We start from the raw sequence: 26,346 nt of genomic DNA on the forward strand, positions 1-26,346 counted from the left end.
GAACATCGTGGTGGTAGCTGTGTTTTCAACACCTTTGCCCCATATTTTAATTTACAGGTTTTAATTTACGTACTCGGCAAATTATGGGTTGAATCAAGCTCGCAAGAATTATATTTGAAAAAGCCAATTTCACATTGCATTGTGGAAAGGCCAAATTTAGATGAAGGGAAGCCCTGGGATGTGGGATTTAGTAGTTGTGGTTTCTCTCATGTGGACTTACTGTGTTTCTCGAGGTAAGAATGTCGTTTCGATTCTCTATTCCTTATTTAAATACCCTGCATCCTTAAGTGAGCTGGAAACTATGAGAGCGCAGGGGCCTTGCCTGCTAATGCTTGGAGCTCTTTTGGGAACAAAAGTGAGCATGATGACTATTCCTTCTCGATTGTGGAAAATGTGGTGCCAAGTTCATTCGATTCAATTAATTGAATTTAATTCAGTTAACTGGAGAAGCAGTGGGGCACAGTGGAGAGAGCATGAGCCTGGGAGTCAGAAGGACCTGGGTTCTAATCCCAACTCTGCTACTTATCTGCTGTGTGACCTTGGGCAAGTCACTTCATTGCCCTGGGCCTCAGTTACCACATCTGTAAAATGGGAATTAAAACCGAGAGCCTCATGTGAGACAGGGATTGTGTCCAATCTGATTATAGCGTATCTACTCCAGTTCTTGGTACAGTGACTGGCACGGAGTGTTTCACAAATATCATAATAATAATAATTTAAAAGATACCTATTGTGGAGGAGTTGAGACCTCGGAGGTTATGCTTCAGCTACATTGTAATGATCAAGCCAGGCCTCTGTCAGGTTAAATTCTGTTTGCCTTTTTTAATACATCTAGGATGTATGGACTGTAGGCTCACACTTTTACTTACAGCAATTTTTAGATTTCCTTGGGATTAGGCAGTAGATTGCTAATGGCAGGGAAAGAATGAGGCAGGCCAGAAGTGTGTTTGCAAATTCACAAGGACCTAGATTTAGAGTGTAAGATTTAGAGTTTACTTTTATCAGGGAAAAGACCATATTTTTAAATCAATCATTCATATTTACTGAATGCTTACTGTGTGCAGAGCTCTGTACTAAGCATTTAGGAGACTGCCATATAGCAGAGTTGATAGACACGTTCCCTGCCCAGTTGAGATTCTGAAATATTGGGTGCCATTGTCCTATTAATTGGTGTATGAGACGGGGATCAGAGAAAATGGTTAGATATAAGGCAAACAGAACATTATGGTGAAGTAGTCCAGATCAGAGGACCCGAAGGGAAAAAGATCTTGTCAATGGGAAGAGCATGTGGCAGAGTTTGTAGCAACTCTGACTGGCTGAGTAACTTTTGAAACCTCTAAAATTATAGATCCCTGCCTGTGTCAGGAACATATAGGCCAAAGGGAAGCATTTGTGTATTCTATGCTTTTATGGCCTCATACTGATGTCATTCATTCATTCATTCATTCAATAGTATTTATTGAGCGCTTACTATGTGCAGAGCACTGTACTAAGCGCTTGGGATGAACAAGTCGGCAACAGATGGAGACAGTCCCTGCCGTTTGACGGGCTTACAGTCTAATCGGGGGAGACGGACAGACGAGAACAATGGCACTAAACAGCGTCAAGGGGAAGAACATCTCGTAAAAACAATGGCAACTAAATAGAATCAAGGCGATGTACAATTCATTAACAAAATAAATAGGGTAACGAAAATATATACAGTTGAGCGGACGAGTACAGTGCTGTGGGGATGGGAAGGGAGAGGTGGAGGAGCAGAGGGAAAAGGGGAAAATGAGGCTTTAGCTGCGGAGAGGTAAAGGGGGGATGGCAGAGGGAGTAGAGGGGGAAGAGGAGCTCAGTCTGGGAACGCCTCTTGGAGGAGGTGATTTTTAAGTAAGGTTTTGAAGAGGGAAAGAGAATCAGTTTGGCGGAGGTGAGGAGGGAGGGCGTTCCAGGACCGCGGGAGGACGTGACCCGGGGGTCGACGGCGGGATAGGCGAGACCGAGGGACGGTGAGGAGGTGGGCGGCGGAGGAGCGGAGCGTGCGGGGTGGGCGGTAGAAAGAGAGAAGGGAGGAGAGGTAGGAAGGGGCAAGGTGATGGAGAGCCTTGAAGCCTAGAGTGAGGAGTTTTTGTTTGGAGCGGAGGTCGATAGGCAACCACTGGAGTTGTTTAAGAAGGGGAGTGACATGCCCAGATCGTTTCTGCAGGAAGATGAGCCGGGCAGCGGAGTGAAGAATAGACCGGAGCGGGGCGAGAGAGGAGGAAGGGAGGTCAGAGGTCATGTCATCAGCTATAAACTTGTTATATACCAGTTGCATTTAGGGTCTAGCATTTGGTAAAGAATAACTAGCATTTGGTAAAGAATAACTAATTTAAATGGTAGTAAAATGTTTTAAATTTCTCCCTAATGTAAAATGGAATGGCAGAGTGATTGATGTTCTAAATGCCCACATCCATATTTGGATTATACCGTGAGAGAAAGGAAGGAAAACCCCACCCAAACTTGCTGTTTTCTCAGCCAGAAGGTAGAGCCAGATAGATTATCTCAGTTTTTTCTTACGCTGGTATAGGGGAGTGTAAGATTCCAAATATGGGTTGATGGACTACTAATTTTGCAAATTCAGTGGGCTCAATTGGAAAACATCCCCTAAAAATGTAAAGAAAGGCGAGGCCATTGGGATTACGGAAATTCCGACAGGTTCAGTTTGAGAAAATCCTGATTGCATGGGCTTGGTCCAGGCTCACGTGAGACTTTTGAGAAACATTTTGTAAGCTGCCCTTTGGCAGGGAATGCGTCTGCCGATTCTCTCCCACCCACTTTAGGACAGTGCTCTGCACACAGTAAGGGCTCAATAAATACCACTGATTCAGTTACTCTAGAAAAGCCCAGGGTGCACTTCAAATGGGCTCAAAGGCTCTGGATTTCCTTCCTACAGTGAAATTAGAAATTCTGCTGCTGGGTGTCTTGTTTCAGCGGGTGGAAGTGTATGTGTATGTGTGTGTTTGTGTGTGTGTGACTTCTGTTCCAATACTGTTCCAATAACTCTTGGCCCCAGGAGCAAGCAAGCACTTCAGTGTGGTCATAAACTAAGATTCCTTGAGCCCAGAATTTCCATTTTCACCAAGCATCAGAAGTTTCTGCATTTATGGAATAGCTTTAGTTTGCCATTAATGTAATTAATGAGTTTTTCCCACAATAGAAAATCTATGGGGAATAGTCCTCTTCACTCATCTTTCTTGAATGAGCAGGAGGACTCTAAGAAACTCAAGCTTTTTTATTCAACTGAACTCTCATTTCTTCAAGAGGGACTTGTTTCCTAGAAAGATAAGACAGTGCAAAATCAGTAGCATGAAAATGGAATATGACATAATGAGATGGGTGTTCAAAATTTTGACTTTGGTGTCAAGATAAAATATTTTGGGGGTGATGGAGAAAACCAACTTTCCATTCCACTATTTCTCTTCCTTATGCCCCCAATTTGACATTTTGATAACTCTGCCCGGAGGAGTTATAGATTCCACAGAAGTTTCTCTGGCATTTCCATAATAATAACAATATCAATTCCACCTTGAATTTATTTGGAGCCTTTCTTAAAACCTCACACATTTCCTTCTGCATAGTTTGATGGGATAACCTTTGTCTAAACTAGTTCTTTTTGTACCTCATGGCAAATTTCAGCAACTTACTTCATTTTAGTTTTGCTCTTACCTTAAAACATATTGCATCTTATGGATCATTTTAAAAAAACACCCAACAACACTTGATTAGAGAAATGAAATGGTTTATGAATATTGTCATCTATCCTTCATGGTGAAAATCCTTTTGAACCCAGTTAGTAAATTCTTAAAGAATAATTCCAGAGAAAGTGATGGACCCCGGCTGGAAGAGGGCAGGGCTAAGTTATAATATTAATAACAGCTGTATTAAGTTTTTTTTGCTTATTATGTGCCAAGCATGTGTTAAGTACTGGGATAGATAGAAAGATCATCAAGTGGGACACATTCCCCATCCCACCTAGGGCTTCCAGCCTAGACATGTTTTTGTCAAACACTTGGGAGAACTTATGAATGCATGATACTTTCCCCAGTGCTTAATGCAGTGCTCAGTGCATTATAAGCACTCAATAAAATCACTGATTATCTACCATACTGAAGGCAGTGTCTTCCTCATTGGAAAATTCTACTATAATTAACTCTTAGTTATTCAAGAGGTAGTTTATTCCGGTAACAAATCAACCATGGCCCTTAATGTTTCCCCTGGCTGTTAGGACCAGCTGATTGTTTGTCGGGAGTGGGGTGGCACCCAGATGAGATGACAGGACCTCTCTTTCTTGCCATAACTTGGTAGCGAACTGCTCACAGCCCCCAAATCTGTTTGCTCAGAACCTGGAGGAATCAATCAAAGGTATTTATTGAGCACTTACTGGGCTCCAAGCACTGTACTAAGCCCTTGAAAGAGTACGATACAAGACAATTGGTAGATATACCCCCTGCCTGCAAGGAATTTACGGTCCAGAGGGACAGGCAGACCTCAATATAAAGAAATTATGAACATGAATGTAAGTACTGTGGGGTGAATATCAAGTGCGTTAAGGGTAGAGTCGAGTGCCTAGGCAATGCACAAGGAAGAGGGAATAGGGAAAAAGAGGGATTAGTCAGGGAAGCCCTCTTGGATCAGATGTGATTTTAATAAGGCTTTGAAAGTGGGGAGAGTGGTGGTCTGGTATATATGGAGGGGGAAGGAGTTTCAGGTTAGAGGGAGGACATGGGCAAGGCGTTGGTGGCGAGATAGAGGAGATCGGGGCAGAGGGCACAAGCTGGCACTAGAGGAGTGGAGTGTGCGGGCTAGGCTGGAATAGGTGATCAGTGAGGTAAGGTAGTAGCTGATTGACTGCTTTCAAGCTGATGGTGAGGATGCTTTGAGGAATTTCCAATTTCCATGGCTTGTACTCTGCAGTACTGTCCTCTGGTCGCGGTGGTGATGGAGGTGGGAGGGTTGCTTTCTGAGGGGGGCTCTTTCCTGGGCACCCAGGGCTACTCTTCCACTCTGGCCTGGTCTGGGGCCTTAAAATATTTCTTTGACTTCACCTGTTTAGTTGTCTGTTTTACCTGTTGCGATCACCCCACCAGGATGTGGGTTATTTACAGAGCCTGCGAAGATAATGACAAGTAAGCCTCAGACAGGAGGTGGCTTGGCACTAGGATTAGAGTGGATTCAATCAGTATATGATAAATGAAGCAAACTAGAAATGCCCAGGGACATGTGTTAGTGCCTGTCTCTGAAGGTGAATATTTGAGCGAAAATACAGTTTAGCCCCCTCTTCTGTCCAGGAAGCCATTAGGGCCTTAGAGGGGAGGAGCTGGGTGCAGTTCTAGGTCGTGAGGACTGCATTTGAACAAAACCCTGCCACTTTAGGGAAAACCTACATGGTGATCCCCCGTCTACTGCCACACTCATGTGCCCAAGCTGTTTCTTCCCAGTGGCCTGTACCCAGCAGGCTTGAGTTGTCACATGAACATTCGCTAGTTCTGTAAGGATGTTCTAGTCAAAATGCGTTGTAAAGACTGGTGTTTGGGCAGAACTGAGCATGCGTCTCTGGGATTCTGCATTGGTCAACCAGGCAAGGCTTCTTTTTCTCCTCTGTAGTGATCCTAATGTAGACAGCTTTAAACTACTGTATTTTGATGTTTCAGCAAAAATCCACATTTGACTAATAGTTGAGGAAATGTCCAAACTGGATTCTGTGGCAGGATGACGTGGGTAATTTGAAATGTGGTTTCTTTGTTCTTCTCATTGCACAAGGTTCCCACCACTCATTACCAATGCTTACCATTAAGTCCATTATCTCGTGAATACTATGGGACTGAACTCTAATTTTAAAATAGTATACTAATGACAGAAAATTGCCAATTGGCTTGTTAGCCGTGAAACTTGCTTCACTAGTTTCAGAACTTGCTTTTTCTGGGTAATGGAAGATTCCTGAGCCTCTGCTATTGTCTACTTTAGCTTTGGGAGTCTTTAAGGTTATCCAAAATGATTTTTTGAGCACTAGATATTTGACAGACGGGAAAGGGATCAGAAATTAAAATTTTTAACCTTGACTGGAAAAGGACCTGTTCCATTTTACTACTTTTGGACACTAAAACCCAGCAGTTGATGTACAGTATATAAATACTGAACTTGGTTACTGACTGAAATGTTCTACTGTTGGGTTTGGTGATTTTGTTTTTTGTAAGTAGACCTTTCATGAAGCATGCACTTAATGGCAACTGTGTTATCAGGCTCACCCTTGCCTTCCACTACTGGATGGGGTTTTTTCCCCCTCTTCAACTCACATAATGCAGTTTTATCTTTCTGAAAGATTTTTCTACAAATTCAAAGTTTTTAACCCTTAGATGACCAAAATCCTCCTTTTCCAGAATACTTAATCCCTAGTCTGCATATCACTTTAAATCTAGAGAGAATAATTTATCTGTATGCAGTGTTCTTATGTGGAACTCTTGTGAAAGGAGTTAGTTGTAGATGGCTCTGGATTGGCATCCTCAATCTCTCTGCCCATAGTTCTGTTTACTGCTGTGAGCTTCCTCATGGGTCACTAATTAAAAGAACGCTTGACAGGTGTTTTTTTTAATTATAATTTTGAAAGACCCTTGGTGGCACACCCTTTAGAAGTTAGGAAATATTGCCAACTGGCAAATGGTGTTCTATGGTATTTAACTACTCTTGCCTCTTTCTTTCCTGGACCCTTTTCTCCATTCTTGTTAAATCTGCTGTGTGTGTTTCCCTTATCATTTGGGAGGATTTCTGCTTCAAGAATAATATAAGCCCTCCTCCCGCCAAACTCCCCCCCCCCAAAAAAAAGGGCAAACAGAACCTTGGGGGGAGCTGGGAACTGGGCTTATTTGCTGCTCTTTCATTTCTTTTTTTGTTTGTTTTTCCTTTTCCATCTCAGTTGATAAATTTAAGAAATGCCCCTTATCTTTAGAATGGAATGGAAAAAGATGTCAACCCAAAAGATGTCTTAACCCTTCCCAGCACAACAGTAATTACTGGCTAGGTGGGAATATTAGCTCACTCCCTGCTTTTCAGCTAATAGTACTGGAACTCCTAGGGGTATGTCAAAACACACCTGGAGTATCATTAGGTTAGAACCCCATGGTGTTTACTAAAGGAGGGGGTTAGCAAGCAATTAAGCAGATTACTGTTTTGCTCCAGTTTACAAGGAATTCACAGGGGTTGTTTACAGTTTGCATTGTTCTTGTAAATGCTGTTTTAGCTCTCTGTCTTGGAATCCATCAGGGGCCTGCACCTTCCTCTGTAGGGGCTCTCTGTAGAAAAGGAAGGAATTTATTAGTAGTTGATTAAAGTTCAAAAGCACTTTCTGAAATCACCAGACTATTGGTGTCTCCTGTAGAGTGAATGCCACCTTGGTCTTTTCAGACCACCCAGTGTGTGAAAAAGGCTTTTGCCGGCAGTTAGTTACCTTAAAAAAAATAGAAGGGAAAAATATAGATTAACACACACACAGACACGCACATACACTTCCCTCCCTCAGATTTCATGTTTTCACTCTGCAATTTGGATTGATTGGGGCAAGGGACAGCAGAGGCTGCACATTCATTCCTGCCCACACTGGTTCACATGAGTTGGGATGAGTACCACACTGCAAATTTACTTAAAGTAGTATTATGCACAAAGGCAACCACTGTGTTCTAGCAAAACTCAGTGTTATAAATTATGGAGTGGGCCAGAGAGGCCTTTCTCCCTGAAGCTTTGAGAGATACTAAAGTAATGCTTGGTGTAATGGATAGAGGAGGGGCCTGGGAGTCAGAGGTCATGGGTTTTAATCTGGCTCCACCACTCATCTCCAGCATGACCTTGGGCAAATCAGTTTACTTCTCTGATCCTCAGTTACCTCATCTGTAAAATGAGGGTTGAGACTGTGAGAGCCCCACATTGGGCAAGCACTGTGTCTAACCCGGTTTTTCTCGTATCCACCCCAGTGCTAAGTACAGTGTCTGGCACACAGTAAGCGACTAACAAATACCACAATTATTATTGCATGGGCCATTCCTGCTGGAAATATATGAGCTTGGAGGGGACGCTCCTTAAGTTTGGATTCAAGTTTTCTTCAACAAATGGGACATGAAGGAGGTGCCCCAGGATCACCATCTTTAAGAAGACACATAAATGAACTCTGTGGAATTGTACTCTCCCAAGAGCTAAGTACATACTCGGCACACAGTAAGCACTCAAAAAATGCCACTGATGATTGAAGTGATGGAGGTGATTGTGAGCTGCTTTACAGATTGCCACCGATTTGTTCTGTTTTACCACTGTATCCATCTGTAGCAAGGAAACCTACTCAGGATAAATTGTGCTAACACTTGGTATCTTTCTGCTTTCCATGATTGACAAGATAAGCTCCTTGTGATCTGGGATTTTGTCTACGGACTCTATTATGTTGTACTTTCCCAAGGGCTCAGTACAGCGCCCTACTCCCAGTAAGCACTCCAATAAATAATAATGTTGGTATTTGTTAAGCGCTTACTATGTGCCAAGCACTGTTCTAAGCGCTGGGGTAGATACAGGGTCATCAGGTTGTGCCACGTGAGGCTCACAGTTAATCCCCATTTTACAGATGAGGTAACTGAGGCACCGAGAAGTTAAGTGACTTGCCTACAGTCGCATGGTATAGTGGATAGGGCATACCGGCCTGGGAGTCAGAAGGTCATGGGTTCTAATCCCGGCTCCGCCACTTGTCTGTAGTGTCATTTCTCTGGGCCTCAGGTGCCTCATCTGTAAAATGGGGATTGAGACTGTGAACCCCATGTGGGATAGGAATTTTGTCCAACCCAATTTGCTTGTATCAACCCCAGCGCTTAGTACAGTGCCTGGCACATAGTAAGTGCTTAACAAAAACTGTAATTATTATTATTACCATGCTCTCCACATAGTAAGCACTCAGTAAATACTATTGATTGATTGATGCTCAGGACAACAAGGGAGGAAAAAGAAGTATTCTCCCCTCAAAGTCCAAAGCAGAGTATCTAAACTTGATGGCATCGGAATTCACTCTCTTGGAGTCAGAGCGTTGGAATCGATGACTCAACTGAGGCTTTGTTTTCAGCAGTATGACTTTATGATCGTTTCACTAGTCAAGTGTACATAGCAGCTCGTAACAAAGTGGGTTATGCCTCTCATTTAACTAAGAGGTTATTTAAGCTTTTGGATGCTGCTCACTATTAAAACCTAAGAGTTATGTAGATATTTGAAATCAAGAAGGAAATTTGTTTCATAAGAAAGTTATCAAACTACCTTTGAGGAGGGGGAAATTGAATTAAGTTGACATTAGCTTAGGAAATCTGTTTTTCTCCTGAGTTCCACTGAGTTGCAATTTCTTGATCTGCTCACTCGCAGATAAGGCAATCTAAGGGTATCAGCAAAGAAGCCTCACTTGGTGCAATTGACACTATTATAATTCCCCGGCTATATTATTTTTGCATGTGTAGAAAAGAGCAAGAGATGGCCTGTTTGAGGGAGAGATATCCGCCAGCCACATACAAGTCTGCACTCAACGTTTTAGCATTTCAAGAATTTGTGTAAATAGTTGAGATGTTTCAGGAGAGTAAACGGTGATGACCGGCAAATAAAGCCTATGCCATTTCCCTTGACAGCTCTGGTTCTTCTGGAAGGCCAATTTTTCATTTTCCATATCTCTACTTTTCAAGCTGCTGCTTCCTGATCAATGGTTGGAGGCTGTAGCATTGCAAGTTCTAGGAGACTAAATTGTTTGGGGGCACTTGAGCCATGGGAAGATGGCTTCCACAGGGTGAGCAAAGATGATCCATCATTTCCCTGTGCTTTGGCCATCACTGGTTCATGTTCCCATGTCCCTTCCCTCCACTTTCTTGTCTGTGCCTCCAACTTATCTCTCTTTCCTCCCCGGCCGTGGATCCCTCTTGTTCTGACTGGTGGCAATGTGAACATCCCCCTAACTACATCCTCTCCCCACCCCCAAACCTGTCATTTTGTGCTCATGGTGTCGGCCTTTGTAAGGAGTGACCCTTCACTCCTGCTCTTCCCTTTTCTGCAAGTTGTTGGAAGCCTAGTGCAGGACCTATAGAACCCTAAGTTTAAACTGGTTGCATTTGTGTATTGCGCCTTCCCTATCAGGAGTTCTCTAGGAATGCTTCTACCTCTCTAGCTCTGACCTCTCTCCTCCTCTTCAGTCTTGCATTTCCACTTGCCTCGAGGACATCTCTACTTGGATGTTCTGCCGACCCCTCAAAGGTATCATGTCCAAAACAAATACTCACCTTCCCACCCAGACCCTGTCCTCCCCATAACCGTAGACCTCACCACAGTCTGCCCCGTTTCACAAGCCTGTAAACTTGGCATTATCCACAATTCATCTCTCTCATTCAACCCACATTTTTAGTCTGTCACCAAAGAAGTTTTGCCCAATAATTGCCCATCCACCTCCACATCAAGTAGAAATTCCTTGTTGTCAGCTTTAAAACACTCGATCAGCTTTCTTCTTCCTATCTTACCTTGCTCATTCCCTACTACCACCCAGCCCGCACACTTCACTCTTCCAAAGCTAACCTGCTCACTGTACCTTGATTTCGTCTACCTAGTCGCCGACCCCGTGACCACATCCTCCTTCTGGTCCGGAATTCCGCCCCACTTGGTATATGACAGAGAACCAGTCTCCCTATCTTCAAAGCCCTTTTAAAATCAGACTCCTTGCAAGAGGCCTTTGCTGACTAAAACCTCATTTCCCCATCTCCCTCTTCCTTTTTAAAAATTGTATTTAAATGCCTACTATGTGCTAGACACTCTACTCAGTGCTGAGGTAGTTACAAGCTAATCAGGCTGGACACAGTCCATATCCCACATGGGGCTCACAGTCTTAATCCTTCTTTTGCAGATGAGGTAACTGAGGCCCAGAGAAGTGAAGTGACTTGGCCGAGGTCCCACAGCAAATAAGTGACAGAGCTGGGATTGGAAGCCAGGTCCTCCTGAGTCCCAGGCCCATACTCTGTCCATGAGGCCATGCTGCTTCTCCGGCCACACTTCTTCTCTTCTGTGTCTGCCACCTCTATTGTATTGTTCTCAGGTGCTTACTGCACACAGGAGGCACTCAGTAAATACTGGGGTATTTGTTAATCGCTTACTGGGAGTCAGGCACTGTACTAGAGAAGCAGCATGGCATAGTGGATAGAGCACGGGCTTGGGAGTCAGAAGGTCCTGGGTTCTAGTATGACTCTGCCGCTTATCTGCCATGTGACTTTGGACAAGTCACTTGACTTCTCTTTCAGTTCCGTCATCTGTAAAATGGGGATTGAGACTGTGAGCCCCACATGGGACAGGGACTGCATCCAACCTGATTTCCTTGTATCTACCTCAGCACCTGGCACATAGTAAGTGCTTAACAAATCCCATAATTATTATTATTATTACTAAATGCTGGGGTTAGATACAAGATTATCAGGTTCCACATGGGGCTCACAGTCTAAGTAGGAGGGAGAAAAGGTATTGAGTTCCCATTTTGCACATTAATTTTAATCCCCATTTTACAGATGAAGTAACTGAGGCACAGAAAAGTTGAATGACTTACCCGTTGTCACAGAGTAGACAACTGAAAGAGCTGGGATTAGAACCCAGGTCCTTCTAACTCCCAGTCCTGCATTCTTTCCACTAGGCCATGCTGCTTCATCACTGATTGAATGATAGTCTTTAAGCACCCAAATTTATGAATAAAAGCACTTGGAAAAAAAAACCTTCCCATTCACAGTGTGTTCTTGCAGTTAAAGATCTCCTCGCCACGGATGCAGACATTCCCAATATTTCCAAGTCTTTGGTTTTTAGCAGGAATTCTGAATATCAGATATTTTGCTTGAAATACAGTTTCCCATTCCTTGGCTCTCCCAGTGACAGGCCACATCATCCAACTGCAGAATATCTGGGAAGAGAAGGAAATGGGGAACATCTGTTGACAATTACCATTTTTTTCCTCAGGTAGTAGCTCTTCCAGGCTGATGTCTGGTTGACCCTTGATAGTTTATCTCTTCACTGGAGTTCCTGGAGCTTTAAACTAATTGAACTCTTAATGAGTATCACCCAGTGAAGGTGGTGGGGAGCCCTACTGGAGGAATTTACTTAGCACCTCTGCATGTTGTGTAAGCGGAGAACACCGAGCAGTTGGAACAAGCACTAACCCTGCCTTTTAAAGGTCACTTCTGTCTCCGTCAATTCTTAAAGTTCAAGAGGAAATAAACTGCTTAGAGTTGGCCTTTTTCAAGTCAAGTGTCAACTTTCCAAGCTCCCAAGCTAGGGGGTGTGAAGGAAGAGAGAGATTAATAAGTGAGCTGCTCTGTTGACATAGTGATTGGGGAGCAGATTCTTTCTTTGGCTCTCCTTCCTTTCAGAAAAAAATAATAAAATGGAGACTAATGTTTTTTTAATCTAATTTTCTCCTTTCACTGGGTGTCATGTGAACATTGGAAACTCTTTAGAGATATTTCTTTATTAGCCCAGTGACAGCACACAGAGAGGCTGTCAGCTTGAGTTAAGGGCGACAGTAGGCGAGCTATGAGACAACGCTGTGATTTGAGAGGCCCGTCAACCTGAGATGGCTTGCGGGGTCGATCCGAACCCTGTCATCCAATGGGAATACAGTGAAACCTGGAGGAGAGGGTTGAATGCCGAGATCCCTGAGAAGGTGCCGCACCTAAATGTCTATTGACTTCTCTTCTTTGGGTCGAGGACAGCAAAATCAATAGGGAAATAAACAGGAGGAATGGGCTTTATTAATCAGGTAGAGCGGAGGCAGTTGGGAGGATTATAATGGAACACTGGTGTCGATCGAAAGGAGCGTTGAGCGGAGACAATCTACTCAGGCTTGCCGAACTGCCGGTATTGATTGCGGAAGATGTTTGGTACAGCAGCCGCATCAGACCCGCTAATTGGCCTAGTGGCTAACTCCAAAGAGAAAGAAATAGTGGAGCTGCCTCAGTATCTGGCTCATTTTTTAGCCGTTGTTTCACTTTACGTGTGATCCCAATCTGACCCTGCTTCTGAAGGCTCCGTAGTTTCCACATCCCCTTTTTTATAAGGATGCTTCGAAGTTGGCATCTCCTGATTTCTTCCTCTCCCCTGCTGCTGGCATATGCCAGCCCTCTCCCCATTTTCTTCTCTTAATTGACTTAAGAGTTTAAGGTCTAATTCTCCTTGCAAAGGAGCATAAGTCCCCCCGCACCCTGTCCCCTTAAAAAAAAATCTCAGTCCATTCACCACCCCCAAAATAACAAAGGACCAGATGGCAGTCAGTAATTCTGCTGTCGTGTTCTTGCTAAGCTCTATGCTAAGGCACAGCTCTTCCCCGGAACCACTTGCATGCATGCGCACATGGAAACAGTCATTTCCTCTCACTTCGCAACAAGCAGTATCCAAAATGGGCTTGTGTTATCGGAAGAACCAGTAGTGCTCTAGCCACCATGTGAGGTGAAAGCACCTGTTCTGGCAGAACTGACTATTTAGTGCTCCGTGCCCATTGTTAAAGATGTCTTAATTGCCTGTTGCCTCATTTCTCGTGTGTTTCAGCAGGCTGGGACTCTACTAGCAAAACCCCTGCATTAGGAGACATAATCATGCTTCTTATATCCCATCCTGCCCTCCAGTATGCTCAAAGTGGCATCCCTCATGTTTCTTGCTTTTGAGAGGGGAACCCCTTAAATGTAGGGGCACTGATGGCAGTTGTAAATGGCCTAGTGGAAAGAGCATAAGGCTGGAATGAGGAGGCCTGGGTTCTAATCCCAGCTTGCTCTGTACCCTTGGGCAAGTTACATAACTTCTCTATGACTCAGTTTCATCATCTGTATAATAGGGATTAAACATTATCCCTTCACCACTCTCTCTCTGAGAATGTGAGCCCTAGGTAATAGGGGACTATGTCCAACCTGATTGTACTGGATCTACCCCAGCCATTTCCATGGTGCTTGGCAATAGTAAGTGCTTCATAAATACAATTATTATTTTGTTTTTATTATTGTAATTTCTACTACTGAAGAATAAGAGGAGAAGGAGGAGGAATTCTTCTCATCAGCATTAGCCACAGCAACTGCTCCAGTTACCTGCCACTGTCAAAGGAGCTGCCCTGTTCATTTTGAGATAGGGTTAGGAGTTTATAGAACCTCCAAGAACATGTCATGAGGCTGTGATGAAAGCTTCCACCTCCTTCTTGAATGGACCAGGTTGTTTGTACTCTCCTAAGTGCTTAGTACAGTGCTCTGCATACAGTAAATAACTTTGATGACGATGCTGAAGAGAGGTCAGATGACCATGGCTGTTGGCCTTCCGGGGCACCCCATTGCTCAGGTTCCCTGCTGCCCAGAGCTGCTCGGCTGGGCGGTGGCAATACATGGAGATGGCGGAAGCAGCGGAGGAAGGAAATTTTTCCTCACACTCTCTCCTGTTCTAACCTATTTTTCTTTGACTCTTCTCCCCTCCTTCTTCCCTGCCCCTTTTTCTTTTCCCTCCCTTTTCCCTTCCCCCACTTTTCCTCTCTCCTCTCACCACTTCTGCTCCCTCTTCTTTCTCTTTCTTCCTTTCAATCAATCATTGATAGTCACTGAGTACTTACTGTCTGAAGACCACTTTCCATTTAACCCCTTGGAAAAGGACAATATGAGTTAGGCAGGATCCCTTTCTCCAAGGAACTTAGAGAGGAGACAGACATTAAAATAAATTACAGCTAGGGGAAATGGCAGAGTTTAAGGATACGTCCATAAGTGCTATGAGGCTGAGGATGGGGTGACTATCAAGTGCTTAGACAAAAGAACTTAATTAGGGAAGGTCTCTTGGAGATGTGATTATTTGATTGCTTTGAAGATGGAGAGAGTAATGGTCTGAGGGAAAAGAAGGGGAGGCAGTTCTAGGATATGTTCTGCCCATATCCAAGAGTTGGAGGTAATATAGATGAGATCGAGGCTCCCCCATCCCCGTTTGTGCCCTCCCCTACAATTCTGCCCACTTTACTGGTAAAACAGATTCCCATTTGATTTCCTGGTTGGGTGTGGGTTTAAAATGAAGTTGCTAATTCCTTATAGTGTTAATGACTCCTCCCTTTTCAAATCTTTACACAGTAATGAAAAGTGATTTTCTTGTAACTTGGCAGAGGTGCCATAAACACAGCAGCTCAGAGTAGATGAGTTACACTCCCCCTCATGGCTGATTTTTGTTAACTATTCATTGACAGGAGTTTTTTGGGGTGTAATAATGGTGCTTTAATTTTTTGGTTAAACATCAATTCAAGGAATTGGTAAATTAATCCTCTGAATTTAGTCACTGTCCGTTTTATTCATGGGGCAGTTTGTGCTCTTGTCTGGGCCTGAAATTTGAAGTCTGTATTCTCCAATGAAGAAAAAGTATCAACTGAATGTGTGTAGAACACTGAACTCAGCACTTGAGAGAGTACAGTACAGTTAGAGGACATGTTCCCTGGCCTCAGGAAACTTACAGTCTAGTGGGGGAGAGACAGAAAGTATAGGGTAAGTAGAAGGAAGACAGCTGTAACGTGGATATTTGGATGAGTAAGTGCTTAAATAGAGAATGTAACTCACTAGATGCAGAACAGGTGGAATTAGTTGTGAGTGCACATGTGAGGAGGGAGTGCTCAAGTACTGAGGTGGTAATTGGGAAGACATGACCTGGGAAAATAAACTGGGGAAGAGGTGGGGTTTCTAAAAGGCTTTGAAGATGGAAGAGCTATGACCTTCTGGAGCTGGGAGGAAATTCAAGTCGGAGGTGGGAGAGAAGAGTCTGGGGCCCAAGGAGTAAATTACCTTGAGATCATCAAAGAGTTTGAGCTGGGGTATAGTGGGATAAGAGTGGATAAGTAGCTGTAGGGGTGCCTCAGCATTCAGTTCTGTTTTCCCTTCTATTCTCCATCAAAACCACTCCCTTGCGCACATTTGCTTCTGTGGCTTAACCTACCATCTCTATTCAGATGGTTCCCAAATCTATCTTTCCAATTCTGACCTGAATCCTCTGGTGTCTCACGTTTTCTCCTGCCTTCAGGACATCTCTAATTGGATGTCCCACTGTCTCCTCACATATAACATGTCCAGAACAAAACTTCTTGTCTTCTCATCCAACCCCTGTCCTTCCCTTCATTTTCCTATCATTGTAGTCAGCACCCCCATCCACCCTGTCTCACAAACCCATAATCTTGGCGTTATCCTTGATTTATGTCTCAGGCACCCTCATATTCAGTCTCTCACCATCAATTCTTCCTTCACCCCATCAATCAATTAATGGTATTTATTGAGCACTTACTGTGTGCAGAGCACTGTACTAAATGCTTGGGAGAGCACAATTCAACAGAGTTGGTAGACCTATTCCCTGCCCACAAGTCTACTGGGGGAGACAGACATTAAAATAGAATAGGGATACGGGAATATAGATATACAAATATTTACACAACTCTTGTGGGCCTGGATGAGCATCAAAATACTTAAGGGGTTAAGGTACACAGCCAAATGCATAGTTGATGCAGAGGGGAAGGTAGATAGGGGAAATGAAAGGCTGAGTCTGGGAGGGCCTTTGGCTGAGTGCGTTTTTAGGTGAGGGAAGGAGTTACAGACCTGAGGGGAAACATTGGCAAAGGGTCAGGGGTGGGATAGATGAGATTGAGGTACAGACATTAGGTTGGTGTTAAAGGAGTGGAGTGTACAGGTTGGATTGTAGTAGGAGATCAGTGAGGTTAGTTAGAAGGAAGAGAGCTGATTGATTGATTCATTCAGTCATATTTATTGAGTGCTTACTGTGTACTAAGCACTTGGGAGAGGACATTATAACAATAGACACATTTCCTGCCCACAAGAGCTCCCTTTTTTAAAATGCGAATGGTAGGGAGTTTCTGTTTGTTGTGTGGTAGATCTGCGACAATGGAGGTTTTTCAGGAGTGGGGAAATATGGACTGAACAGTTTTTCAGAAAAATGATGTGGGCAGCAGACTGTAGTGTACACTGGAGAGTGGAGAGGCAGGAGGTTAGTTGAGAGAGAAGGCTGAGGCTGTAGTCAAGGTAGGGTAGGGCAAGTACTAGGAACAGCAGGGTAGCAGTTTGGCTGGAGAGGAAGGAGTCGATTCTAGAGATGTCTTCTATGCACTTGGATCTCTTCCACTGAGCACTTAGTATTCACCTCGGTCTCATAGCATTTTGTGTTACTTCCCCGTAATTTATTTATATTAATGTCTGTCTCCCCCTCTAGACTGTAATCTCTATGAGAGAGATGATGGAGCCCCTAAAACCCATCGTTAAGTGTTTCTGTTTGATGTGGGGTGGTGAGACACGTGCAGAAGGATCTTTTTAAAAAGTGATCCAAGCAGCAGAATAAAGTATGGAATGGAGAGTTCAGGCTCTAGGGCCAGAGAGAACCCTGAGGAGGGTGATCCCGAGTCAGGATGTGATGAGTGTCAGTTCCAGGGTGGCGGCCATTTGTTGGAGAAGAAGTGGGGCTGGAAAATACCACAGAAGAAAAACCAATGGGATTTAGCAGCAGTCTGAACGTTTGAAGTTAAAGAGAGTGAGGAGGTAAGGATAATATCAAGGTTGTGGGCTTCCACAACAGGGAGGATTAGTGGTGTTGGCGTAGTTAGGTGGAGGAGTTCACTTTTAAATGTATTGATCCAGTGCTCTGCAAATAGTAAGGACTCAATAAATACTCCTAATTGATTGATTGGGTCAGCTTAAGGTATGAGCTAACTGGACCTCAGCTCAGGGTTTCAGGCCACCAACCTGTATATTTTCACCATAAAATAGTTGTGTTTAGCTAGAACAGAGATGGGTAATTATTTGGACTCTGAGGCCACTTTCCCAATTTGATCAATTTTTTTAGGTGTCCCGCTACTCTCAGGTGTTTCACTGGGGAGTGGGCAAGTTTAAGTGGTGGGAGAGACTGCATTTTACCCTCTGGCAGTTCCCAGCTGGCTCTGAGCCTGCTGTCCAGCAGCTCAGATGTGAGTTGTCTGGGCGGCTCTACACATCCCAGAATTCTTGGAGGTTGTTCGGAGCCAAAGTATCCAGAAATAAAGGCGTTTCTGCTGCTGCTCCGAGGGTTGGATCGAATCTTGTGGTGGCTCACGCTTGGCCCATGGGCCATTTTTTGCCCATCTCCAATTTCAGAATTACATTTTATAGTCAGCTCTTTGAGGTGCTGAGGGGAATTACAGAGAAGTCAAAAGCAAGGCTTCTACCCTTGATGAGTGTATGGTCGAAGGTGGGTGGAGGGAGTATCTGCAGGTTGGAGTTGGGGGTAGGCTGACAAGTTTGGGGATCTACAGTGCTACACATCTATTTGAAAAAAATTCAGTCAATCGGTGGTAGTTATCGAGGGCTTACTATGTTCAGAGCACTGTACTAAAGTCTTGGAAGAGTGCAACTCTTCTAACAATCACAGCTGGTTCTCTTGTAATACCGGGATCTTATTTTTGATGAGCCTCAGGTTAAGGAGAAATCACATTTTTGTATGTGAGCCATGTCCGAAATACCCTATTCAGTTAGAAAGAATGACTCCCCTTTCTCCAAGAGTTGAAAATCTATTGGTATTCAGGACACGAATCCCGTACACCAAAATGTGTGTGTAGGTGTGCTCCTCTCTCCACAACCATTCCTCCGCTCCCCACCCCTCCCCAGTGAAGTGAACCACTGTCCCTTCCCACCCACAACCATTTCATTTGCAGGAAAATAAGAGGTAATTCTATTCACCAATTTCATTTCCTTTTATTCTGGTTAATAATACTGTATTACTTTCCGAACAGCTCTCAAAATAACGTATTAGTAATTTGCATCTGTTTAAAAGTGAGACCTGGGTATGTATTTATAAACTGACTAGGCCGCCCATTCACAGGAATGAATTCAAAATGCCTGCTCTACATGGGGTTTGTGGAGCTTACAAAAGCAAGTTGTAAGCATCAGTGAATCCATGCTCCGGTAACTATTAAAAGTTTGGCCACTCTGAGAAAATTGAACAAAATCCAAAGATTATTTTCACAAACTTACTGCTACTTGTTCTATCCAAGCATCCTTGATGCACCCAGGAATCTGGAACTTGTCAAAATACAATTCTGATCCTGTGGGAAAGTCTCTCTTTTCTTTTAATGGCATTTGTTGAGCACTTACTAAGTGCCAGGCACTGTACTAAGCACTGGGGTAGATACAAGCTAATCACTCTGGCCCACATAAGGCTTACAGTCTTAATACCCACTTTATAGATGAGGTTACTGACCCAGAGAAATTAAGTGACTTGTCCAGGGTCACACAGCAGATAAGTGGCGGAGCCAGGATTATAATGCACGTCCTTTTGACTCCCAGGATCGTCCTCTGCCCACTAATTCATTCAACTCAGGAGGCTGGGAGCATGATAAAAAAAACACAAAACCTTTGTATCACTAATGCAGGAGCTCCTAGACACTGATTATTTCAAAAACTCTCACCCAAGCAGACATGGAGATGATTACAAGCAACTTTCCAGAATCAGCAAAGCACTGTGCATGCATGATTAGTCTTGAAGAAGTCTGTAGTTATATATAACAGCTAAATCCTGTTCCATGCTTTCTGTGAATTGAGAAGAATCTCCACCGAAGATACAGAGCAGAATGGTGTCACAGATTCATCCTAGGGAAGAGACGTGTACACAAGATGACATAGGTGATTATGGTCACTTGGCAGATTCGGCCCAGTTGTAGGGTCCAGTGGTAATAGGAAGAAAACCAGTGTTCTAGCCTGCCTCTTGAAAGTCGTACACTAATATAAGTTTTTATTGCTTTTCATTGAGCAAAGACTTTATAAAAATTCAGCTAGTAAGAAGTGGCCTCAGAAACCAAGGCAGGCTTGTCAAGGAACTGTCAAAGTGCAAATCATGTTTCCATAGCATTGTTTTTAAGCCACACTTGCATGCATGGATAGGATCTCTCAGTAGTAGTATTTTTTCGAAGACTAGACAGAGGTAGAGCAGCACATTGAGAAGATTTTTCTTAACTTAGTAGACTAGAATGCTATTTAGAAGCCTGACAGAGTGCTTCCTGTGTGCAGAGTACTATATTAAGCACTTTGGAGAGTATATTACAACATAATCAGTAGTTGATAGACATTCTCCCTGCCCACAAGAAGCTTAGATGGGGAGACAAACATTAATATATATTGTGGATATGTACATAGTGCTTTGGGGCTGAGGGTGGGGTGAATATTATATGCTTAAAGGGTACAGCTCAAGGGCACAGATGACTCAGGAGGGAGAGGGAATTGGGAAAAGAGGGCTTAATCGGGGAAGGCCTCTTGGAGGAGATGCAGCCTTAAATAATGCTTTGAAGGTGTGGAGAGTCGGCAAACGCCTCTTGGAGGAGATATGACCTTAAATAATGATTTCAAGGTCGGGAGGGGGTGGTCTCGTGGATATGGAGGGGGAAGGGGTTCCAGGCCACAACTAGAGGCATTTGTTATGTCCTTGTTATATTCTCAGGGAGAATTCTCCCTAAGGGATTATCAGCCACATGTCTTGTCTTATGCTATCGAGTCGTCTCTGACCCATAATGACTTTATAGACACATCTCTCCCAGAGCACCCCACCTCCACCTGCAGTCGTTCTGGTGGTATATCCATAGAGTTTTCTTGGTGAAAATACAGAAATAGTTTACCATTGCCTTCTTCTGCGCAGTCGAGTTGAGTCTCCACCCTCGACTCTCTCCCATGCTGTTGCTGCCCAGCACAAGTGAGTTTTGACTTGTAGCAGATCATTTTCCACTCGCTAGTCACTATCCAAGCTAGGAGTGGAATGGGTATGCCTCTGCTTGACTCTCCCTCCCATAGCCGAGACTGGTAGAGTACACTAGAAACTCTCCAGGTGTGATCCTGAGAGGGGTATCAGCCACCTAGATACTGATTAAAAAAAATCTCCTCACCAGCATCCTTTTTGACACCGAGGGGGTTGGACACACAGTAACACACACAGATCATTTCCATAGTTGTGTAGGCCTGGATCTGAGGCCAGCAAGGCCAGAACCACAGCCTGTTGCAACCTGTTGTTTAGATTAGAATTTGTTTTCAATGTGGAGGAGTTATGTGCTTATGAAGTCAGAGGGGAAAGTTTGACACTCCGTGCAAGTTTACAGCATGTTCCCATGTTCAAGTGGAAGAACAGTACATTCAGATCAAAAGAAGTGAGAGAAGAACAAGGAGCTGTGCCCATTTTTTGCTAGGCTAGGGTAATGTGGATTGGAAATGAGCTCTGATTGGAAAAGGTCATTTCAGACTGTCTTGCAGCATCTCTCTGAAGCAGTAATGAGTCACAAGTCTGCCCAGGCTACCTGTCATTAGATTGCATTGGATGGTTTAAAGCTGTTTATCCACCATCATACAGGCATATTTTCTGCCTCTTGCTTTGATGACGTTAAAGTAATGGTTGACCCAAGCAAGGGCAAAGGATCGCAGAATGCTTTTGATCCATCACAGGATCTTCTCCCTCTTTCCCGCTTTTCAGTCTCTCAGTGCCTCCTGTAAAAAAATCTTTCTGGTGGGGGGGAGAGGGAGAGAGAGTGTGTGTGTGTGTGTGTTTGGGGAGGGGGGTGCCAGTCCGTGGGGAGGCGGAGAGGGGAATGCTCTGGTAAATACCATCCTTTGTCTCATCTCTGTTGTCAGTGTCTGTGCTGCCCGTCTCTGGGTATTATCTGGGGAATTGGGTTCTGTGTGTATGTGAGGCATTTGCCGCTCAGGCCAAGAAAAGATGCTTTTCAGCCTGATTTATTTTCAGAAAATGAATGATTGCCTGGAGCCTCATCTGGCCCAGTACAAAAAGGACTTGGGGTGTTGAAGTGTGGCATTCAGTTTAGAGAGGGATTTCAGGGAGTCAAGGGCTCATTTACAATTCCCAGTACATATAAACCGCCTTCGACCACCAACGGGTGGATTACCCAGAAGATAACTCCAGCCCATTTTATTCGTTTTAAGAATGAGAGGAGGAAGTGGTTAAAAATGATGGGAGTGTTCAGATCATGGCCAGTCCTCTTGCCCCTCTGTCCACCGGTATGTCATTAGTGTTTGTTGAGTGCTTACTGTGTTCAGAGCACGGTTTTAAGGTCTCTGGGTGAATACAGTAGAGTTAGAGCAGCATGGCCTAGTGGCAAGAGCATGGGCTTGGGAGTCAGGTCGTGGTTTCTAATCCCGGCTCTGCCACTTGTCTGCTGTGTGACCTTGGGTAAGTTACTTAACTGCTCTGTGCCTCAGTTACCTCATCTGTAAAATGGTGATTGAGACTGTGAGCCCCACGAGGGACAACTGATTACCTTGTATTTCCCCCAGCACTTAGAACAGTGCTTAGCACATAACAAGTGCTTAGCACGTAACAAGTACCGTAATTATTATTAGAGACATGATCTCTGGCCTTAAGGAGTTTATAATCTAGCAGGTGAGAGAGAAAAGAAATTTCTGTAAGGAAATTACTAAAATAAATTACAGAAAGGAAATAATGGTGTATAAAGATGTGTACGTAAGTATGAGCATGTGAGCATCCAAGTGGCACAGAAGTGCTGAAGGAGCAGATGGGGTGGATATACTGTGTAGAGAGAGAGGTCAATCAGTGAGACGTTTTCAGCGTAGTGATTGAGAACTGGGGGTTGTGTTCATTCTTTCCAAATATCTCGTTATCTCCACATAAAATTGCTCTCCTTAGCTCAGGTGAAGACTTCAGCCCACTAGGTTTGGCACTGCATCCTGAATCCCAGCAAATGTTCCTTCCCGGTAGTGCCAATTACAGAATCTCAACCCTGTGGATACCTTGTCCCTTTACTAAGTTCTGAGAAAATTGCTTTGTTGAGGAGTGATTGTTGTTTGTTGTTTTTTTTCCTCTCCAATTCTTGAGCTCAGGAGGCTAGAACTGGTTGGGCAGTGCGAATCCTGGGTCTCAGGGTGACCAAAGATGAAAGGAGAAAATCCGTTTCAGTGACATCTCACACTTATGCAGGAGAGAGTGTTTCTCCAGTGCGATTTACAGGTTGGGAACTGATAGGGTAAATTGGATTATTCATTATGGTTGGGATTGAATTGAAATAGTGAAGGGTAATTTTCGTTCTCACACTTCAAGGTCAGATGAGAGTATTTACCATTCGCCCTCTGTTTATCTGTGAATGCAAATTGAATTTGGTGATTCAAATTGATGAGATGTTAGAATTATAAAACTCATCAGAGGCGACATGAAGCAAAATTACTGGGTATCGCTGGACGGTGGCCCCACCATTCCCCATCCTGGCCTTTCCTTTGATTGGTAATTATTTCAGTCTTGGGTTTTCATTCTCAGTTTTGTTTCAGCCGTTTTGATCTTCTGTTTTCAAGGAAAAGTGTAATGACACTTTGAGCTATTTAGGATCAGAATTAGACAGCGTAAATAAAGCCAGCTGCCTAGCACACAGAGGGCTATTGTGGGTGTATTCAAATTCTTTGTTTTACTCTGCGTGGCTCTCCTTCCCACCGTTCCTAAACCTTATCTTATGGCCGGATTGCTCTGAGAAAGGGATAGCACTTTGACTTTCATTGCTACTTGGCTGGGGCAGAAAACCTTTTGGCACTATCCTTAGTTCTTTGCCCAGTTGGTGATAGAAGCGAGAGGATAGGGAGGGAAGGGAAGGTCTAGTGGCCACCAATGCACTGGCTTACTAATGAAATGACATCCTTAGAGTCAAAACATCCATGGAACCCATGGCAAAAGGCTCCTCCATGTGGCTTGTTCCTGGTCCTGTCCTATACTCTCAAGTCGTCTCTGACCCACAGCGACTCCATGGGCACATCTCTCCTAGAACACCCCACTTCCATCTGCAGTTGCTCTGGTAGTGTATCCATAGAGTTTTCTTGGAAAAAATACGGAAGTAGTTTACCGTTGCTTTCTTCAGCGCAGTAAACTTGAGTCTTCACCGTCGACTCTCTCCAATATCTCTGGTGCCCAGCATAGGTGAGTTTTGACTTGTAGCAGATTGCCTTCTGCTCTCTAGCCATTTCTCAAGCTAAGAATGGAATGGATATACCTCTGCTTGACTATTGAGACTGGTAGCGTACTGGAAACTTTCCAGGTGCTGTCCCGAGAGGGGATGGCTTGTTCCTTAATGCCAAATAAAGCTAGATGCTTTCTGTGGCACTAAAAAGTCTGTCATCTCAAACTCATATTTGGGAGCAGAGGCTTGCCAAGATGCACAGGCTGATGATGTCTTGGTTTGTGTGTCCAAATAGGTGTTGTGTTTTTGCTTTCAGTTTTCTTTCACGTATCTACTCAGGAGATCATCTGTCCTAAAAACCGCTGTCAAAAAGTCTGCAGTTTGTGGAAGCATGTGTAGTGTACCACTGTTTCTCTGAAGTAGTGCTTTCGTGCTGATTTGCAGAGCAGCACAGGGCTGAAAAATCCAATGCTCTGGGGCCCAGGGTGAGAACGCTTACTGTTGACCTAAAAGAGACTGTGTCCAGAGACTCGATTTCTTGGCAAAGATGCAAATAGATAAAGCCTTCTCTCCTGAAGACCAAAATAACCCAAGAATTGCTGTGGTTCCACGCAGGAAGCTCTGCCCGTTGGAAATGGATTTTTACAACAAATCCACCCTCCATTTAGCAATTAGAAAGAGGGCTGCCAAGTAGCTCAATAAATATGAGTGCTTACTGAGTAGCTTATTGCCAGGCCACTAGTAAACAATCAAATACCATTATCAGATATATGCATTTATTGAGATCCTAGCTTGGCAGTCAGGAGTTAGCTTATGCGGTGTTTTTGGATGAGTGTATTGGAGGCTATTTGATATCGGATAACAATCACTCTGGATTCGGTCAATCTAGGTTGCATGTTTATGCAGGAGTAGTTTCTTAAAGCAGAGTGACTGACCTCTGATCCAATAGTTGATAGGTTTCAATGGGAATTGTCTTTGTTGTTTTGCAAATCATTTTACCATGATTGGTTTGGATGCAAGAACAAAGCAGAAGCGATATTTTGCTGTAAAAGTTTGGTTCCTGTTGGCTTTTTGTGAGTGTGATGCCCACTCAAAGGAGGCGGTCTCATGAACTTTTAATGGTCGTTGCTGATTAGATAGTTAGCTTAAAGGAAAACAAACAAGTAAAAGCCTAACGTGTGGCAACCGAAATGGTCCTTCACTGGGAAGTCAGTCCCTCCATATGCTTCCTTGCCTCTTACTTACTACCCATAATCTTTCAAAATGCTTATCTGATGTATCTGTCAGTAGTATTTACCAAGTGCTTACTCAGTGCAGAGCGTTGTAGTAAATGCTTGAGACTGTACAATAGAGTTAGTAGGCATTACCCCTGACCTCAGTATAGCAGGGGAGTCAAACACTAAAATAAATTACAGATAGAAGAAGCAGTGGGGCCTAGTGAAAAAGAGAATGAGCCTGGGAGTCAGAGAATCTGAGAATCTCTGCCTCTTACCTGGTGTGTGACCTTGGGTAAGTCGCTTATCTTTGCTTTGCCTCAGTTTCCTCATCTGTAAAATAGGGGTTCAATACATTTTCTTCTACGTATGCTGGGAGCCCCATGTGGGACAGAGACTGTATCCAGCCTGATTATCCTGTATCTACCCCAGTGCTTAGTATAGCCCTTGGCACACAGTAAGCACTTAATGAAAACCACAATTAGTATTGTCATTTTTATTATTACTTAGGGGAAAGCAATAGTTGCAAGATAGGTACACAAGTAGAACTAGGGGCAGGGATAGTGAGTATCCAAGTGGTTATTAGAGAAGCAGCATGGCTCAGTGGAAAGAGCACGGGCTTTGGAGTCACATGTCATGGGTTTGAATCCCGGCTCTGCCACTTGTCAGCTGTGTGATTGTGGGCAAGTCACTTAACTTCTCTGTGCCTCAGTTACCTCGTCTGTAAAATGGGGAATAAGACTGTGAGCCCCATGTGGGACAACCTGATTCCCCTGGGTCTACCCCAGCGCTTAGAACAGTGCTGGGCACATAGTAAGCGCTTAACAAATACGAACATTTTATTAATATAATTTTTATAATAAACATTTGGGTTCTCACTTTCCCTGCCCACTCTTTACTACTTATGGACCTATCTTGAAACTCAGTAATGATAATAATAATACCACTACTACTAATAATTCTGATACTTGTTAAGCACTTACTATATCCCTAGCAGTCTAGTAAATGCTGGGGTAGGTACAAGGTTGGACACAGTCTCTGTGATTAGACTTACAGTCTAAGTAGGAGGGAGGGGGATTTAATCTCCATTTTCCCAGTGAAACTGAAGCACTGAGAAAGTGAGTTGCCCAAGAGCAAACAGCAGAAAAGTGGCAGACCCGAGAT

General features: G+C 43.8%; 1 protein-coding gene and 1 non-coding gene across 2 annotated transcripts in view; one reads left to right on the forward strand and one right to left on the reverse strand.

Annotated features, from left to right (window-relative positions):
* The window catches only part of MAD1L1 (mitotic arrest deficient 1 like 1), a 575,141-nt gene that overhangs the window by 145,593 nt on the left and 403,202 nt on the right, over window positions 1-26,346 (forward strand). The gene's annotated exons all lie outside the window — the stretch shown is intronic.
* On the reverse strand, window positions 20,771-20,910 carry LOC114809735. The gene has a single exon (XR_003757512.1). It is a non-coding gene; the product is annotated as a small nucleolar RNA SNORA7 (small nucleolar RNA).

The sequence above is a fragment of the Ornithorhynchus anatinus genome, chromosome 2, assembly GCF_004115215.2.
Source record: "Ornithorhynchus anatinus isolate Pmale09 chromosome 2, mOrnAna1.pri.v4, whole genome shotgun sequence".
Classification (NCBI taxonomy): Eukaryota; Metazoa; Chordata; class Mammalia; order Monotremata; family Ornithorhynchidae; genus Ornithorhynchus; species Ornithorhynchus anatinus.